This window comes from Trichosurus vulpecula, chromosome 8 (assembly GCF_011100635.1).
Source record: "Trichosurus vulpecula isolate mTriVul1 chromosome 8, mTriVul1.pri, whole genome shotgun sequence".
In the NCBI taxonomy this organism is placed as follows: domain Eukaryota; kingdom Metazoa; phylum Chordata; class Mammalia; order Diprotodontia; family Phalangeridae; genus Trichosurus; species Trichosurus vulpecula.
In genome coordinates, this window is record NC_050580.1 from 114,327,006 (window position 1) to 114,342,875 (window position 15,870).

The 15,870-nt window shown below is 40.2% G+C and overlaps 1 long non-coding RNA gene across 1 annotated transcript in view; it reads right to left on the minus strand.

Annotated features, from left to right (window-relative positions):
- LOC118828151 overlaps positions 1–15,870 on the minus strand; it is a 61,755-nt gene that overhangs the window by 14,234 nt on the left and 31,651 nt on the right. The window contains exon 2 of the long non-coding RNA XR_005008935.1: positions 738–828. This is a non-coding gene — a long non-coding RNA (uncharacterized LOC118828151). The remainder of the gene's footprint in view (positions 1–737; positions 829–15,870) is intronic.

The window sequence follows — 15,870 nt, forward strand, 5'->3', positions numbered from 1 at the left end:
CAAATAATTGCTCAGGCCTCTGAGAGGCTATGACATTTGACTATGGTAACACAACCAGTATGTAGCAGAGTCACAGCTTGAACCCAGGTCCTTCTGGCTCCAAGGTGGCCCAGTAGCCATTCCCCTCCTGGACATAATAAATACCAATAAATGTTTGTAGAATTGCTGTATTTTGAACCCTAGTAGAGCTGTTAACAAGTATGGGAGGGGAGGCTTTATCTTTGGAACCAACATTCAGGAAAGTACCCTCAGGACAGGCCCACCTGCCCATTCCCTAACACCCACCCCTGGGCTAGTATCTCCCAGGGCCCTGAAACCATCACACTCTCAGTCCTGACTATCCACCTGGGCCCATAGGCCTGGCATCCTATACAGAAGGGACCCATAGGATTAGCGTAAGATCAACAGAGCACTGGATCTGGAGTCAGGAAGACCCAAGTTCAAATCTGGCCTCAGACACTTTACTAGCTGCATGACCCTGGGCAAGTCACTTAACCCTGTTTGCCTCAGTTTCCTCATCTGTAAAATTAGTTGGAGAAGGAAATGGTAAACTACTCCAATATCTTTGCCAAGAAAACCCCAGATGTGGTCACAAAGAGTCAGACACGACTGATATGACTGAATAACAAAACAGAGACTGCCCTAGTTTTGATAAGTGGATGGTGCATATTCAACCTAAGTCTGCCTAGCCAGACATGACTATACCCTGTTCAGAGAATTCAATTTATTCCTCTCACCTTTATCATTGAATGGGAAGTCTACTTGAAAACAGCTCGTATCTCCCAGGTCAACTGTGAGGAGGAAGACAAGCAGGATGGCTGGAGGAACCTTCAAAATAAACCAGAGTCAGAATCATCAAAGTCCATTAAAAAGGCATTTGGGGATAGTTAACTTGGAAATATGGGAGGAAAATCAATTATTGACAAAGAAACTAAAATTAAAGGATCATTTTGGATGTAGGGTCACATCAAGTACAAATACAGAAAAGATATCCCTCCCAAATTATATTTGGAAAATGAAAGAAATTCCTGCCATATTATATAGTAATAATAACTAATCCCTCTCCTGCACACTAGGGTTTAGGGTTAGGGTTACGTCAAGGTAGTTATTCAGTTGAATTCATCTATCAAATACCTGATATGTATGCAAGAGCTTATGCTAAGTGATATAAAAAAAAGACATAACCTTTGCCTTCAAGAGGCTTACAGTGTCTCTCTTTTAAAAATGAGTTTTCATTGAATGCTAAATTGAATGCTTTTCCCCCATGTAATTTGGGGGAAAATAAAATATAATTGAATTTGCAGCAAAAAAATTTTCATTGATTACCAAAATTTCCCCCAGCATCCCTTTCCCCTCCTCAAGAGTCATCTCATACAATAATATTTTTAAAGAAAAATTTAAGTTAGCAAAATTGATCAATATAGCAAAAACAAAAGTCTAAAAATATGTACAACGTGCCCTAGCTGAAAATCTCCCACCTCTGCAAAGGGATGGGTTGGAATTGTATTCTCATGTCTCCTCCTTGGAGACATATCGTTCTTCACCATTTTGAAACATTTACGTTTGATATTTCTGGTGACTGATTTTTTTTCTGCTTATATTATTGCAGTCACTCTGTATATTGTTGTTTTCTTGTTTCTGTTTACTTTATTCTGCATCACTTCCTATAGATCTTTCCATCCTTCTCTATAGTCATCACATTCATAATTTTAAAAATTTGTGGTTTTTTTGTTACATTTTAAGTTCCAAACTATCTCCTTCCCTCCCCACTCCACACTAGAGAAGGCCACCATTTGACACAGATACACACACACACTCTTATGTAAAAGCATACTATGCATATTTCTACTTATCAGTTCTTTCTCTGGAGATGGAGAACATCTTCCTTCATGGGTCCTTTGAGTATTTATAATACTCAGAATAACTTGCTCATTCACAGTCACTCTTCAAGCAATATCGTTGTTACTGTATATAATGTTTTCTTGGTTCACATTCATAATTTTTTTACAACACAGAAGTATTCCATTATCTTCAATCAATCCACTAATAAACATTTATTAAGCACCAGCTATGTGCTGAGCACTTCATGTACCACAATTTGTTTGCCTTTCCCCAGTTGATGGGAATATGCTTTGTCTCCTGTTCTTGCTATCACAAAAAATGCTGCCATAAATATTTGGGTGTATATGGGTTCTTTCTTATCGATGACCAAGAAGCTTATAGTCTAATGAAGTATTGTTTTGAGGACCAGATAAGATACTGGGTACAAAATATGCAAAATACTCTACATTGATACTGCAAACATAGGTGATTTCATTCCTGTGAATACCCTTTTCACCACTGCAGATTATAATACCCTCCATGTCTTATTAGAGAATTTTTTTTGTTGTCTAATGACTTCATTGTTACAGGGGATTCCTAGTGAGAAAATTCCCTCTACCAACACAGATCTACACTTATTCTACAATTTATAATCTTGGAGAGATGCCCAAGGCACTGAGAAGTGATCTACTTTGTCTAGGGCCACACAGAAAGTAAGTATCAGGAACTTGGAACCCAGGCTTTTCTACCTCCAAGGCCAAGTCTTTCACTCAATTAGTCTTCCACTAATAATAATAATAATAAAAACTAGCATTTATATAATGCTTTATAATTTGTAAAACGCTTTGCATATGTTATCTGATTTGAAATATATGTCCTCCTAGAGGCACTTCCTGAGTTGCTATGGCTAAAAACGTTTATCACCCAGCAGCCAGCTTTCAGTTGCTGAGCCCCACCAAAGCAGGAAGGAAACTAGCATTAAGTCACTACTTCAAGCCAAGCATTCTGCAGATATTATCAAATTTAATCCTTATACCCACCTTGTAAGTTAGATGCTATTTTACAGTTCAGGAAACTGACATAGGCAGAAGTCAAGTGGCTGTGGTGTTGAAATGGCCAGAGATAGCCGAATGCCGCAGAGAGCGAAAAGAAAAATAGAAAACATGGGCCAGGCGGAAGAGTAAAGAACAGCTCCATTTATTATGCAGAGGAACAGGGCTTATATACCCTTTCGCCAGCAGAACCAACAAATCCACGTGCGAGGCATTTGCATAATGCATGACTTCCTCGTGCTTGGTTCCCCTTTTGCTGTAAACAATATTGTGTTAATAGCCCACAGGTGGTATTTAGCACGTGTGTGCCGTGGGGGTTTTGGAGAGAGCACGTGTATACCAAGGAGGCTTGAAGAGCCTTCATCCTGAGCAGCACGTGTATGCCAAGGGAGGGATGGAGAGCCCACGTGCTGAGTTATCAGCCCAAAGGCAAGAACAGGCCTCTGGCCTGTATCTTGTCCCAGAATGGACTTTCTCAGAGCTGGCCCTCTACATCTCCCCCCTTTTAATTAAGATGGAGCTTAAGCTAATGACGAGTCAAATAATGACTTGTATCAGACAGGGCTTTATGAGACACAATAGTGTTAGGAAGGCAAACAAGGGAAGAAAGTGGCAACAAATGTTACTTAATGGGTTGGCTTGTTTTAGGAGTTGCAATAACTCATTGGTAATGCCTTCAGGATCAATTCCTGGGGCTTTGCTGTATTCAATTAGGTGGGTGATAAATTCTAAGTCACTTATATCTCGTGTCACACTATGATTATGCCATAAATTTGTAGATACAAAGAAATAGGGATATGAGAGACAAGCTTGTACATAATAACCCCCTTTTAAGTAAATATGGAAGGATTGATCGACACATTGACAAATCAAAGGGGGCAGTCCCCTTTGAATATAGATACAGAAAATCAAAAAGCAATCGTCTCTTTAAGATTCACTTATACAGCTGTCTGGCAAGGAACATTGTCAGCGAAATCCTCTGGTCCTTAGCATCTGCTCCAGCATTGCATCCCAGCATCATCATCTTTTCTTCCTGTAGGAACCAGCTTTCTGTCCATTCTCCTACAAGAGTGATCTTAGCACAATGCATAATATTCTCACATTGCTTAAGGAATATTTACAAAGTGAGCCCTAAGTGGCTCACATGTATTTCTACCATTGTTTATAAAGCTTTACTAAGTTGGTAATAACAAAGTTTCTAGTTACTGCAGAATTCCTAGATGTCACAAAGTTTCCTAGTCAAAAAGGTATAATAGAATCTCACATTGGTAACAGTAGGACATCTTAAGGTGAGTCTTAAGCAGGTTGTATAATTTTTTGCACATGTTCTAGTTCTAGATACTGCCTAGTAGGATAACACAAAAAAGCTCATCAGACCTCCACCTGTTAATAGTACAGGATCACATTCCCTCTGAGTAGATTGTGGCACTTCTGTCAGATACTGATTTAATGCAGAGCAAAATTAGTTGTGGTCCCAAGTGCCTTTCGCCCTAAACAGCAAGTTTCACCAATCACAGACTTTCAATAAGCAATAAAGATTTGCCAGGACTCACATACATGTAAGGGATTTAATTAAACATCTTTCCTTCTCAAATTTAAACTTGTCCTGGCACGAAAGCCAATCAGAATCTTTTCTATCTATTGTACATAAACCTGCAATTTCTCAGCAAGCCAAATTTATTGTTAGAATTTACATACTCAAACAAGTTCTTTTCCCAGGGCTGATGACCTTGCCCGTGCTGATAGTTTCCAGGGGCCTTGGTAATTAACATGGACTCCAGGAAGGGGTTAATAGTAGTGCCCTTTGCCTGCTGCCCTCCATATAGGAGGACTGTTCTGAATGGGCAGAACCAACCTTATCCTTTTTTCCTCCCCTCCTCCCCCCTCTTTTGTTTTTCTAAGAGAATTTTAACATCTTTCTTCTTAATATGTTGGATTACATAGACTGCATATTTGCTTATCAGATATAATGTTAAGTGGTTACTTTGATACATCATTAGAAAAACTTGCCAGTCAAGGTCATTAGCTAGTAAAAGTTCGACCTGTTCTTTAGTATATGGCTGATGAACAGCATGTGGTCTATTCCCTGTCAGCAATGTGACTCTTTATGCTTTTCTGAAGGAGTTGATCAACCATTTGAGGGTAAAGAGAAATGTTCTTGAGGCTTGAAATGGCAAATAAATCCATTCTATGATGTCATTTTGTTGGTGTAAAGCCCCAAAAGGAATTTTTGGTGTAGGAAGGATAGTAACTTCTAGCAGGTGCTTGGGATCAATTCTATATGTTTGGCACTTTTGGAGAGCCTCCTCAACTCTTCTCAGTTGCTGTGAGGCTTGTGGGGTCAATTGTTGAGAACTGGGGTGTGGATCTCCCCTTAAGATCTTGAATAGTTCTCCCAACTCTTGGGTACTTATTTGTAGGTGAGGATGAACCCAATTAACATCCCCAAGCAGCTTCTGAAAAATTGAGTGTCTTAAGCTCTTATCCACGAATAGAGATTTTTGTAGGTGTTACTGATGTGGGACTCAGTGTCTTCCCTAAATATAGCAAGTAGTATTTTATCTGGGGCAATAATAAGTCTGTAATTTTTTTAATTGTGCCTCAGTTTCCTGAAAAATGAGGCTCAAAATCTCTGCCTGTGGATATGAGCATAGTATATCATACATGTAATGAATGAGATAAGCTTTGGGATATTTCTCTCTTATAGGCTGTAAAGCTTGTGCAATACGTTGTTGACACATGATGGGACTATTTTTCATCCTTTGTGGCAGGACTGTTCCTTGTAATCTCCTTGAGATTAAACAGAATCTGTGGGATGTAATGGAATAGTATAGAAACAATCTTTTAAATCTATAATCCATAAAGGCCAGTCCCTAGATATCATGTTAGGTGCGGGGAGTCCTGGTTGAAGATTTCCCATAGTTTCCATTCTTTCAATTTCTCAAATCAGTAAGTATTCTCCATTTTCCAGATTTCTTTCTTATAGCGAAAATAGGAGAATTCCAAGGACTGTTGGAGCTTTCAATGTGCCCCACCTTTAACTGTTCATTAACAAGGGCCTGTAGTTTTTCTGATGTTAAAAGCCATTGTTCAACCTGTACTGGGAGCCCATCCTTCCAGGTTATCTTAGGTGTCCTATTCTTAGAATTTATAAGTGGCCCTTCCTAAAAATCTTGGGGGGGTGAGATTGTATAGTGACCTTCATATATCCCAAGGTGTCTCCCCCATAGATTTATAGGTAGATGTGATAAAACTTATGGTCTGAGTTTTCCTTTCTGTTTCTCTACCTCCCAGCTTAACCATCCTGCACTTTGTTTTGGGATGGTGACTGTCCCTACTCCTTGTAGTGACATATCACTTGTTACTAGTGGCCAGGCTTTTGGCCAGAGTCGGTCTGTGATGTTTGATTCGACTTCTCCAGTATCTATCAATCCTTCAAATTCTGTGCTTTCTATTTATTTTCAAAGTTGGTCTTTTTTCTGTAATAACCTCTCTTCCTATGCTTCCAAATCCTTGTGAGCCCTGAACCTTCTGAAAATAATTCCCTGTGGTTTTATATTTATCTATTCTCTCCCCTTATCCTATATGTAATAAAATTTTGATTTCTTCCATGTAATCTGAATCTAACCCGGGGCCTATAATGAGCCCTCTGAGGGAGGAGCTACTGCGTCCTATAAAGAGTCCCATTGGAAGGGTAGGCGGTGGGCCATATAAACTCCAGCAGGTGGAGATAGTGTAGTCATTTGTGTACTGCCTGGGATAGCATGAAGGTGGTCTTTTATGGTGAGGGGTAAAGTGCGTTCATAGTTAGAACCATCTGAGGAGGAGCTAGGGAAAGGGTGGCCCCTATTGTTTGCCGGGGCCAGGGCTGGCCCCGAGGGCAGTTTCCTGAATTTAAACAGCATTCTGAATGCCCAACGATTCCCTTTTCCACACCTAAGGCATGGTATGGTTGGTTGGGAGGCAGAACTTTTCTGTATTCCTTTACGTGGTGCTCTACATTCCTTTTTCATGTGTCCGGGCTTTCCAACATTATAGCATTTTAAAATTGGTTTTGGCTGCTGTTGATTAAAAGCAGCAGCTACTACCTCAGCGTGGTATGCTAGTGTGCCCACTTTTTGGCATCTTTGAATCATCTCAGAGAGTCATACGAGATCCCCCACCTAGCAGGGCTCTCTTACAATCTGCACTACAATTTTCAACTGCCAACTTTTGTAAAATACTGGGCAGCTTCAACGTCCCCTACACGCCTTTGGATGGCTTGTGTGAGTTCATTAAGAAAATCTGGGAATGTTTCTGTTGCCCCTTTTCTTTTGTTATTTCTATGGGAAATTTAATGATTCTAAATTTTTACTCAAGTAAATTTTACCTTTGTGTTCATTCCTTAAAAACTTTGAGAGTGAGAACTTTGAACCTGCCAAAGTGAGTGGGCCCTTCTCCTTGTACTGGGACACTCAAAGTGTCTCTTTTTGAGATCCATGCATTTTCCCAATTTGCCTTAGTGCCAAATAGTATACCCAATTCTGAACACATTTCACTTAAATTCAAGGGAAAAGTTTCCTGCTTTCTTTCTTATCTCTCTTCACATTCCAAATTGGCCAGATTTGGAATGGAAAAAGAAAGAGCATTTTTTCCAACTACTTCCTAAGAGTTTTCAAACCTTATTTCTTTCTAATTTTGACCTGATACTTGTCCAATTTGCCTTTTCCATAACAAAAACTAAACAAGACGTTACAGGGTGTTAGATTACACACTCCACACAGAAACACAAATACAGGACACAGAGACAGGAAACAGAGGATTTTTTGAATGCTATACACAAATTGCTTGGCCCTCAGGAATATGACGGAGGCCAGGTGCCATGCTTTATTGGAGTTTTGAATACCCTGCTTTTTAAGATGACCTGGTGCAGATCCCTGACTGTAGTGAAAATGTGCCTGTCTCTGAAAATTCTTGTAATTTGGGTAGTTATTAAGAGACCTCTTTCCCTTACTAGCTTCTTCAGACCTTTCATATGGTATTCTCGGTCTCTTTTCCTGATTGTGTTTGCCCCATCTCTGCGATCCTCCCATAAGCCTGGTGATTACCCCGGAATAGGAAAGTGAAAGCAAAGGAGAGGAAAGACCATCGCCCTGGCATGTCTCCTTAATCCCCGTATAAGCCTGGTGAAAAAAAGAGAAAGTGAAAATTTTTGGTACCTGAGAAAAGTTTTACTGCCCTTATACCTTAATCAACTGTGTATGCCGACCGGAGTCTCCTTTTTTTTTTTTCCTTCAGGGTGTCTCTACCTCGGGAGACTCAACTCTTTCAGTCTCTGTTCCTCTGAACCTCTCAGCTTCAGGTTCATCTGCTTTGAATCCATGTTCACCTGTTTGCTTTGGGTTTGTTTGTTCCGAGTGTCCCCCTTGGGTCCGTTTGCTTTGTCTGCTTCGGGTGTCCTTGCCTTAGGGTCCCTCATTTGGGTGCCAGTTGCCGCCAGTGGCTGTGGCCTTGAAACGGCCAGTGATGGCCGAGTGCCGTGGAGAGTGAAAAGAAAAACACAAAACACGGGCCAGCCTGAAGAGCAAAGAACAGCTCTATTTATTATGCAGAGGAACAGGGCTTATATACCCTTTTAGGCAAGCAGCATCAACAAATCCACGTGTGAGGCATTTGCATAATGCATGCTTAGTTCCCCTTTTGCCTAAACAATATTGTGTTAATAGCCCACAGGTTGTATTTAGCACATGTGTACTAAGGAGGCTTGAAGAGCCTTCATCCTGAGCAGCACGTGTATGCTGAGGGAGGGATGGAGAGCCCACTCCGAGTTATCCGCCCAAGGGCAAGAACAGGGCTCTGGCCTGTATTTTATCCCAGAATGGACTTTCTCAGATCTGGCCCTCTCTACAAAGTGACTTGTCCAGGGTCACAGGTTTTTAAACTCAGAACTTCCTGACTCTGCTTTATCTGTTGTGCCATCTAGCTGCCAATTAAAAACCTATGATAATGTGTCATGGTTTGGAGGTAACCTATGGTTTTCAAAGGTTAAAGTGGTAAATTTTCCTAACCATAACAACTCATAAAGGATTATGGGAATGGAGCTCAGGAGAATTTGCTTCGCATTTATTTTAATTTTTTTCCTTTGCTCTGCCTTTCTCCCATTAGTTTCATAGATTTAGAGTTAGAGAAAGTGGTGCCTCTAGTAAATGTTTAATAACCACCTCTCCCCAAAGCACAACACACTTTAAAGTCTAATCTGCATCATTAACATTTCCTCCATTGTTTTCTTAAGCCTAAGTAGTCAACAAAAACAATACGTCAAGCTTTGCTTTGTAGTGTTTGCCGATTTTAGAGGTGTAAATGTTCATCAGCTCTCCAATAAACTCGCTCCAGCATACCCCTGCTTAGAGATCAAAAGTCAGTCTAGGGTTTCTTAACTTAATATTCACCAACCCCCATGGATAGATTTCAGGAGGTCCGTGAACTTGGGTGGGAAAACAATTACATTTTTATTTTCACTACCCTTTAACTGCAATTTAGCATTCACTCCAATTATTTAAAAACATTTTTATGAGAAAGAGACCAGAGACTTCACTAAACTCCCCAAAAGGTCCATGACATACATAAAGATTAAGAGCCCTTCTATAGTCTAATCCCCCTCATTTCATGAACTGAGAGTTTAAGAGATTTGTCCAGGATCGCACAGCTGGCAGGTATTTGAGGATTTAAATCCAGATCTTTCTGACTACAATCCAACACTCTATCCATGATGCCCTGATCTTCTATGATGCCCTCTTTTGTAACAGGACAGGACAAGAACCAGTGCATAAGAATAAAAGGACAGCCTCTGCTTTATATCCTATCTCTTCCCTTTCTCTCTCTTCTTCAAAGATGGAAGCACAGGAGGCTGAGACAGAGACAGCAACCTTATGAGCAATGAGTATAACTATCAACAACTCTCCCAACTCCATCTTTGTAGTCTGATCTCCTTTCCCCAACCAAGACTCATTCCCAACTCATCATGAAACTGCACTCCCTTCCCAGCCCCCTCCCCCTTTCATTTCTACCATTTGGAGAAAGGCAATTAAAACAATCAGGTTGATTCTGTATCACCTTTAATTGATCTTATTTATAGCTCATTGATTTTGTCCAGTTATTGCCCAAGTCACGGTCCTTTGTCTTAGAACTCAGTTCAATTGTGCAACTATTGACTAGGGTAGGCTTAGCTCTTTTCAAAAATACATCTGAAACAATTCCAAAAGACTTACGATGAAAAATGCTTTCCAGAGAAAGAACTGATAGAATCTGAGTACAGATCAAAGCATACTATTTTCATTTTCTTTGGAGGTTTTTTTTTTCCTTTTGATCTGTTTCTTTCCCATGACTAATGTGGAAATATGTTTAACATGATTATTGCACTTGTATAACCTATGTCAGATTGCTTGCCATCTCAGGGAGGGGAAGGAGAAAAATGTGGAGCTCAAAATCTTTCAAAAAATGAATGTTGAAAGTTATCTTTCTATGTAATTGGAAAAAATAAAATAATATTTACATTAAAAGAACTTAGTTCAAAAGTTTAGCTGGCCTATAATGAGATGAGTTTAGAAATCTATTTCTCCTGCTAATCACTGTTCTATTCTTGCCTCATGGAAAGCTGTTATCCTTGAGGGATGCAGATGGACACCAGGGAGTTTGGTCTAGTATCTTTACACCACCAACCTATCCTTCAAGGATGTCTGGTTTGTTCTCCAAAGAAATCTGGTCCACTATCTCTGAGCTTGCAGGTGGACTCAAACAACTAACATTTCTTAGTCACAGGAAGGAAGGAGGGCATTGTCACTAGCTCATCATTCCCACTTTCCAACCAGTCATGTTGTCCCCTATACTTTAGCTCTGTAACCAATGATATGGATTTTGCCATTCATGATATCAAACTCTTTTAACAAACCATAACTTGGTGGCACAGGGGCAGCTAAATAGTCCAGTGGATAGAGTGCCTGAAGTCAGGAAGACTGGAGTTCAAATCCAGCCTCAGACACTTACTAGCCATGTGACCCTGGGCAAGTCACTAAACCCTGTTTGCCTCAGTTTCCTCATCTGTAAAATGAGCTGGAGAAAAAATGGCAAACCATTCCAGTATCTTTGCCAAGAAAACCCTAAATGGGGTCACGAAGAGTTGGCCACGATTAAAAATGACTAAATAACTTGTTCTTCTCCTATAAAGTCCTGTTCTTTGTTCTGTACTCTCTAAAACTATAAGAGAGCCATCCTCTTCATTTGGGGTCTTAATTTTGCTGAGGAAGCTGAGATACTATTTATTGGTAAATTTACACTTTACTAATAAATTGATTGTGCTCAGAATTTTGTGCCTTAGTTTACCTTGTTTTAACTGTTACACAACCTTATTCAACTAAAGGAAAACCTTACAGATTTGATCCAATTTGATCTGAGGGAAGCCCACTAGAATTTTAGAATACTTCAAAGTAAAATTTTAAAAATTTTATTAATTTATTTTTAGTTTACAACATTCAGTTCCACAAGCTTTTGAGTTCCAAATTTTCTCCCCTTCCTTCCCCTCCCCCTCTCCTCAAGATGGCGTGCAATCTGATAGAAGCTCTACATACACATTCACATTAAACATATTTTCACATTAGTCATGTTGCAAAGAAGAATTGTAACCAATGGAACGAACCACGAGAAAGAAGAAAGAAAACAAAACAAAAAAAGAGAGAGAGCAAATAATACGCTTCAATCTGCTTTCAGACTCCATAGTTCTTTCTCTGGATATGGACAGCATTTTCCATCATGAGCATTTTGGAGTTTTCTTAGAACCTTGCATTGCTGAGAAGAGCCAAGTCTCTCATCGACTTGGCTCTTCTCAGCAATGCAAAGTAAATATTTTTTTAAAAAACATTTTTGAACATAGTGTTCCAGAGGGTATAAAATATTTTTCTGCTCCTAATCCTTCATTTTATAGATGTGAAAATGGAGACCAAAAGCATTGAAATGATTGCCCAGAGTCAGAAAGCTGCTTTTTTTTTTAAGTTGATGTGTAATTTTAAATCATCCAATGAAAAAGTAATTATGTATGTATAAAGGGAGTAGCAATGCAGAAGGCATAGAGGGAGTCGGCTGGTGGGCATGGTGTACATCCGTAGTTTTTGTGATTAGAGGTGGGCAGGTGGCTCAGCAGACAGAGCATCAGGTCTGGAGTCAAGAACAACTGAGTTCATATTTAGCCTCAGACAATGCCCAGCTGTGTGATCCTGGGCAAGTCACATCACTTTTGTTTGCCTCAGTTTTCCCAACCATAAAATGGGGATAATAACAGCGTCCCACCTCTCAGGGTCATTGTGAGGATCAAATGAGGGAGTATTTGTAACAAGTGCTTCTTAGCACAGTGCCTAGTACAGGGTAAGCATTATGTAAATGCTAGCTGTCCTTATTTGGGAAAGACCACAGGAGCGGGGGTGGGGTGGGGTGGGGGGGAAATCACAGTGTAATAATATTTGTATTGCCCACTACAAAAGATTGTTACAAGAAGAGCGCTCCATGGACTTCAAAGTGCCAAGACTGTGGAGGACTTTACAAGTATTTTTTTTTCTTTTTGGACTGCAATGAGAGACAGCATGGGATCTTTGAGACCAAATTCACATAAGAAACAATATTTTCATACAAAGAGAGAGAGACACACACAGCTAGACAGCACAGTGGATGGACTGTGGGGCTTGGAATCAGGAAAACTCATCTTCCTGAGTTCAAATCTGGCCTCAGGTACTTACTAGACACTTATCCTGGGCAAGTCACTTCACCCAGTTTAACCTCAGTTTCTGTAAAATGAGCTGGAGAAGGAAATGACAAACCACTCCAGTATCTTTGCCAAGAAAACTCCAAATGGAGTCATGAACAGTTGGACATGACTCACCATCATCATCATCATCATCATTAACGACAGAGAGACATACAAAGGGGAAACGAAGGGAAGGGAGCACGGGGAGGGGAATATGCATTTTGTTTTATATAATGCTTACTATGTGCTAGGCACCAGGCTAAGAGCATTTTACAAATATTATCTCATTTGATCCTCACAACAACCTTGTGGGGTAGGTGTTGTTATTTTATCCTCATTTTGCAGTTGAAGAAACAGGCAAGCGAGGTTAAGTGACTTGCCCAGGGTCACACACTAAGTGTCTAAAGATGGATTTGAACTCAGGTCTTCCTGGCTCCAGGCCATTGTGTTATCTCCCTGCCTCAGCTGTCACAGGAGAGATGAAAGAATTAGAGAAGTGGGTAATTAAGAAGGTAGTTATAGGAATTTTCTCTGATAATACTAAATAGATGGCAGAGGGCTTTGGGATCTCTTTCTCTCATCTGTAAATTGAGGAAAAGGACTAGGTAATTGTCAGGGTCCCTTCCTTCTCTATGACTTTGAGATACTCTGTGATAAGTTTCAAGTCCAAAAGTGGCCTCACAGCTGGAGTAAGCAGAAATAGTGAGCCACTAGGAAATTGAGGGCAGGTAAAATCCCACCTGATTCCTTTATGGTATATGTAGGAATCAGACTCCGGACTCTTGACCACCAATCTAATCCATTTTCTTTTATATTAAACTGTCTCTCCAAATTAAAAGATCCTGACAATGTTTGGGTTTGGGGCTTTTTTCTGCATGAGATAGATCACTTGGGAGACAAGTCAATGGAATGCATGGCAAAACTTTTAACCCCTCCCTTCCAATGATCATGCCAAAGGGCACCTTGACCATGGTGCCTGGGACCTCTACAAGAAAGCATTTGCCTTTCATTGTAGCATGCTTCCAAGACTTTTTTTTTTTACTCACAATACTATTTTTCCTCTATCATCAAAAACATACTTGTTACATATGAAAAGGAACCTCTAAAACTTCCATTCATAACTATATTCCAGATTCCTATGGTAGCATGGTGGAAATGATCCTCTCCCATCTTCAAGGAACAGTTGGGAAAACTCAACTGCATTTCCCCAGCCCAGTTTGAATCTTGTGATTTACTCTGTTCTGCAGAGAGACCATCCATGTTGACAAATCTCTCCAGGCCCTCCCCACCTCTAATTCATTTGTAGTTGGGGACGCTTAAAAATTAATTTCATCTCTTTTCTGAAGTTTTATTGCTGTGTTTTGTTTTCTCATCACAGTCATTTATGAATCTACTCCCCCTGTTCCTCATCCCAAACCAGTACACCTTCCCTTGAAACAAAGAAAAGCCATTAATAAAAAAAATAGGAGACTTTTGAAGACACAATCAAATCCCAGTGCTCTTTGCTAGTAAAGGGGCTCAGTGGTAGAAACACCCAAAACTTCAATGTCTGTTCTTGAGGTTTTTAATGAAGCCATACCATATTAATCTTAATTTCCTTAGTACTTAGGCTTATATTCAAACGAGTTGGCATCCCAACTCTGATTTCAGAAAGTGTACTGGCAAGTTAGATTACATCTATTTCAGAAAGGTAAAGGGATAGATCAAAGGAACTAGGCTTGGAGAAGGGAAGGCTGTCTTCTGGAGAGAATGTTGTTATTCAGTCATATTTCAGTTGTATCTGACTCTTCCTGACCCCGTCTTGGGGTTTTCTTGGCAAAGATACTAGAGTGATTTGCCATTTTTTTCTCCAGCTCATTTCACAGATGAGGAAACTGAGGCAAACAGGGTTAAGTGACTTGCCATGGGTAACACAGCTAGTAAGTGTTTGAAGATGGATTTGAACTCATGAAGATGAGTCATCCTGATTCTAAGCCCAATGCACCTCCTAGCTGCCCCTCTGAAGGGAATAGCTGTCTTTAAGTATTTTAAGAGGGTGCCATGTGGAAGAAGATTTAGATTTTTTTTTTCTTGCATGGCCTCAGAGGACAGAACTAAGAACAACAAGTAGAGATTTTAGAGAGATCTGTTTAATCTTGATGTAAGGGAAATGGAATTGACTGCCTCGGAGGTACTGAGATCTCCACTGGAGGAGATGTCCCAGCAAAGGCTGGTGATGTGATAAAGAAGATTCCTATTGTTAGAGGAGTTGGACTAAATGACCTCGGAGACCCCTTTTCACTCCAAAATTCCATGAACCTATGAGGACAATGGCAAAGGCACATTAAGAGGAACAATGGAGATGAAAATTTTGCTGTAGCTACTCAGGAATCAATGCTATATCCAAGAGAGCTATATCCAAGTTTTCTACAGCATTCCCCTATTAATTGACACCATTACCCTGATCAGGTCTACTTACATTAGTGGCAGCTTCAGTCAAGGTCAAGCATTAGAGCATTAAATAACTGGAGAACAAATGGACAGACAGAGTCTCAAGGACACTCACCATCTGGAAATGCTCGGTGATTCTACCAGAGAATGAATTCAGAGAAATTTGGTGCTGGGGAAATTAATGTGTTGTGAACTTTAGGGCTGCTGGTCAACACTGATAAAAAGAAGCTGGGAGAGCCACGTCAGAGGGAGATCCTATCCCAAAGGAAGTTGGAGGGCGTGGAGGCCAAGACTCTGCTTACAGGCACTGTAACTAATTAGCATTTTCCACGCATTCCGGTCAGGGCTTGTGAAGGGAGAGAGAAAGGAACTAAAAGCAAACCATCACATCCTTTGATCCTAGAGTATCTTAGAGATTTGTCTAATTCAACCCTTCATTTTATTGATGATGAAAGTGAGGCACAGAGAGGTAGGGTGACTTATCCAAAGTCAACACCTTGTGAGGACAGAGACAAAACTTAGAATTCAGTGTTTCTGATTCCCAATCTGGTGTACATTCCACCTCTTCATCCTGACCTCCCCTGACTCACACTGCTTGTCCTTATCCTTCCAGACCCTAGCTGTACAAGGGGAAAGAAAATGGGAAAAACCAAAACAGAAGGTATGCCAACCAGAGATGAGAAAGAAGAAAGAAATGAATCCATTTATTCTGGGGTTTCCTCATGTGTGTCCAAGTTACTCATAGGTTACTTTTGGTAATTTTATTAGTAATTTTACTGATAATACTATTGAGAAGCA